Source organism: Petaurus breviceps, unplaced genomic scaffold, assembly GCF_028583685.1.
Source record: "Petaurus breviceps papuanus isolate PSGF00001 unplaced genomic scaffold, PetGlider_PUasm1.0 126, whole genome shotgun sequence".
In the NCBI taxonomy this organism is placed as follows: Eukaryota; Metazoa; Chordata; class Mammalia; order Diprotodontia; family Petauridae; genus Petaurus; species Petaurus breviceps.
In genome coordinates, this window is record NW_027185655.1 from 74,308,532 (window position 1) to 74,312,945 (window position 4,414).

At 38.7% G+C, this 4,414-nt stretch overlaps 1 pseudogene; it reads right to left on the reverse strand.

The window, feature by feature from the left end:
• Positions 1-759: 759 nt before the first annotated feature.
• Positions 760-2,096, reverse strand: LOC138170549 (antizyme inhibitor 1 pseudogene; annotated as a pseudogene).
• Positions 2,097-4,414: the final 2,318 nt, after the last annotated feature.

The following is a 4,414-nucleotide window of genomic DNA, read 5'->3' on the forward strand; positions in this document are numbered from 1 at the left end:
ATGTTTAACATTTTTCATGTTAGGGTTATTAAAGAAACATACTATGTTTAATAAACATTACAAACTACATATCAACTTTCCAGTAAAGAATCTGAAATTCATACTGCTTTATCAAACTTATTTTACATAAAGTATTGTAAACTTAAATAATTGAAAAATATTAAAATGTACTGCAAACGAAGCCTGAAATAATGAGCTAAAGAAAAATAACTTAAAATCTAGGATTATGTCATCTCAAATATAACAAATACTATGATGCGATTTGACATTTATGAAACTACATTTCAAAGCATAAATTTACACATTCTAAATACAATAACACACAGACATATATACATATATTACATATATATATATGAAGTCACACTGGTCTTACATTGATATTTGATATATCTGGGAAAAATATAATAACTTTACAAGACTTTCTAATAGGAACCTTTAGTATAAAAACTGTGTACTTGTAAGTAAATGGATTATAATGGGGAACCCAAGTGATGGTCTTCCATTTCAACTAGGTCATCCATTTTGTTGATTATTTTACTTTAAATGTTTAGGGGTTGGACATGTTATCTAATTCCCACTTCACCCCCATAGTTATTGGCTGGTTTTGTCTTATCCCAATAAGCTATTATTACTAATTTCTTTCAAGTTTTGGAGAATGAATAGTTAAGAAGGTTCAATTTTTCTTCTATACTGGAATTTTGACCAGATAAGCTTAGCTTGCAATTCTAGTTCTAAAAGGAAGTGTCAATGCCTATTTTAAGCTTCAGTGAGAAGGCTGCTATCTTCTTGGTTCAGCTGAATGCAGGAAGACAGAAAGAAGAATATCTTCATCATTGTGTCTGAAGTAATTATAGCATCTTGCATCTCATACCAATATCTGAATGACATCATGTAATAAATAGTTGGCCTCTGAAAATCATTAAAAGAAGATGGCTCATGGAGAGTGTCTGCTCCCATATTATCAAAGATCTGGCAATTTCCCACATTCAGTTCAAGAAGAAGACAGTTTTCCACAATATTATCAAGCTGATCACAGGATGGACCCCAAAGACTTCTTGTAAACAGAGGTACATCTTTCTTGTATTTCTTGTAAACCTCTGGAATGGTATTTAAGTTCTCAGAAAATTTGCTTGCAAAAGAGGCATAAACACCATTATTTATGTAATACATAAAGACTGGTTCACTACTCCCAGTTTTTCCTACTCCAGAGGAAATATCATTTTCAACAACTTTCTTTGCAATGATATCAATTGCTAAAAAATAATGCAAAAGATACATAGTAGTTTCCAGGTCCTGAAATGGCCTTACTGTCAGATCCTTCAGGAAAGTAGGTATCCAACAATGGATGGATGATATGACTAACCTCTTGCAATGGAAATTCACTATCTGTGAAACCTCTGCTACTGTCCAATATGGTCACCTTAAAGTCAAATTATCCTGCCATGTCAAACACAGATGGAACATTAGACAGAGCATGAATATACATTTGAGGTTCTTTTCAAGAGTTTGAAACATGAAACTTAACACCAACTATCTGGACATCAAGTTCCTTAGCACATTCCAAGTGGTGCCTACAATTCTTCAGTATGGTGAAAATTTCATGTTACTCTCATCTCCATTAATATCTTCTATTTCAATGTGTTCTAAGAGTTTAGCATTGGATGATTACATGCAATTTTCTTCAATTCAATTTCATTTGCACATGACATGATGTTAACCCCAGTTTTCACTTCATACTTTATCTGAGAAGATTGCTTAAATGAACTTACATCAACAGTTTTTTTCAGGAGAAACACCCAACTCTTGCACCAATGATATTTTAGGTTTTTGCTGCAACATGCAAATGTAGTTCCAACAGCTGCTAAAATCTCTAGAACAGTTGGAGTTGAATTGCATTTTATTGTGTAAGATGGCTTTGTTTGAGCCACAACATTCTACCACTGTGTTTCTTCACAATTTTTCCAAGATTTAAAAAAAAGCATTTTTCCTGTTACTGTATGTTTATAGACATAGTTATCAATAATATTTCCAATATGTATTCCTTCATCTAACAAGCCAACAGAGTCATTTGCATCTTCAATAAATTCTCCCATGTCAGCCATATTCCACAGAAAAAAAACAAGGAGATGGACCACTAAGCCTTACCCTTAGAATATGCAATGAACTGTACAAGTTAGGAGATGAAACCTTCCCGTCATCAACTAAGTTCCCAAGGTGACTCAGTGTTGAAATTGAACTGTTCTCTATAAAGCACTTCTACCAGGGGTGGAGAACCTGTGGCATTGAGGCCTCTAGGTCCTCAAGTGAGGCCCTTTGACCAAATCCAAATTTCACAGTACATGCCCCCTTAAATTAAGGATTCCCTGAAGATTCCCCACTACTGGAACCCCCTGGATAGCTATGTACCTGGTCAGAAAGTTTGTCATTAGAAAATGGCCCAAAGAGTCAAGTAAAACACCTTCTCTTTTTAGGCAGAAATTTTAAGGAGGGATATGATTACCTACAGCAGAAATACTTGAGGTGGCCTAGGCAATAGGACGTTGGGGAAGGGGTGAGGAAGGTTAGTGGGAGGACTATGGAAAATATGGCACCAACATCAGCTAGGCTATTTTTAAAATTTCCCCAAATGAGGTAGGGGCAGGTGGGGTTTTAGTCTGATATAGGCAGGTTCACTAAAGAGAAAAGCAACAGAGCAATAAAGGGAAAGGCTGAGGGAAAAAAGAAGAAAAAGTCAATGCTACAAAAACTTGGGTGGGGGAGCTAGCTGGGATGAAGATCAAGCAAGTGTGAGTGATGGAGTGCTTGGGTGTCTGTGCTTGAACCCCAGTTTGTAAAACCACATTTCTCCCCAGCCTCAAAACACTGTCTCAGGCAGTTTCTCTCTAGCTCAAGGGAAGCATGCCCTAACAAAATATCTATCTTTCTTCCTGATACAGTGGTGAACTGCACCTGTAGAATTTAGTAGTTTGACCCAACTGTGTACTGGCTGAAGCAGCTGTGTACAGGGTCATATCTATCATATACATCCTAGACTCAGTCATATGTATACTCTCTAGCTCATTATACAATCCTATATCCCTTGTAAGCTTAGAACATAATTTTATTCCCAACATCTATTTTGCCTAACAGGACATTGATGGGGACCGTCTGAGCTTTTCCAATCAGACCTGATCGCTAACTGACAGTGCTATTTCAAGCCTAAAACCACACCTCCATGCTGCCCCTCCTTGGGCTATTTCCCAGTGAATTCTGGGCAATACACCTGCCCTGTAAATATTAAAAGAGCATGTTTCTTTAAAAATTGACCACTCCAGCTGGCTCCAGCTCCCACCACCTCCAATTCATGTAAAAGGTGACTCTGAACAAACTTTGAAGCTACAGAACCCACAAAATGACACAGAGAAGCTAACCTCCCACTGAGGATAGCCCAGCAGGCTGGCAAGGACAGCCAGTGCACCAGTCTGGGAGCTGATCCCAGCCCTGTTAGAGCCAGAGTTTTTAGCCTTAGGGGGTGGGCCTGGCCAGCTGCTGGCTGGAGGGACTTTAGATCATCAGCAGCTGTGGTGGTTTTTAGAATTATCAACCGACAGATGTTAAGGACAAAGTGAGAGGTCAGTGAAGTGTGGACTTTGGGAGCCAGTAGTTGGGAGTGTGGTCTACCTTTATGCCCTGGAGGGAGAAGTCACTGAGGTGCCACAGCCATGCAGATGCCCCCACATGGCAGTTTCAGCTCCTGGCCTGCAGACTGTAGGGGGACCAAGCGACCACTCTGAGGGGTTATCGCTCTTGCTTTAACCTTGCGTGGATCTGGATTGCGGTCTAGGATGGAGGTCATGGGGTGTGTGACCAGCTTGCCAGATCATGTGGAGGATTGAGAGAGGGCACCCAAATAATACATTAGAAGCTTAAAAAAACCCAGCAATTTGGAAAAAAGCTCCCCTACCTGGTAATAGAGGCCTACTGTGGCAAAAAGCCCAAAAGTCAAGTAATTGAGTGGCACCATGAGTAAACGAGGGAAGCAAAGCAAACAGAAGAATCCAACATCAGACTCCTATTTTGGGGACAAAAAGGATCAGAGCATGGAACAGGAGGAGGACAGTGAAGTCAGAACTCCTGAAAAAAAAAAAAACTTCCGAGAAAAATACGAGCTGGTTACAGGCCATAGAGAAGCTTAAAAAGGAATCTGAAAATCGAATAAGAGAAGTGGAAGAAAAATTGGGAAGAGAAATGAGAATGATGCAAGAAAATTATGAAATGAGAATCAACAACCTGAGTGAAGAAAATAAAACCTTAAAAAATAGATTAATTCAGTTGGCAAAAGAGGTTCAAAATGGCAATGAGGAGAAGAATGCCTTAAAAAGCCAAATTTGCAAGATTGAAAAAGAATCTCAAAAGCTCACTGAAGAGAATC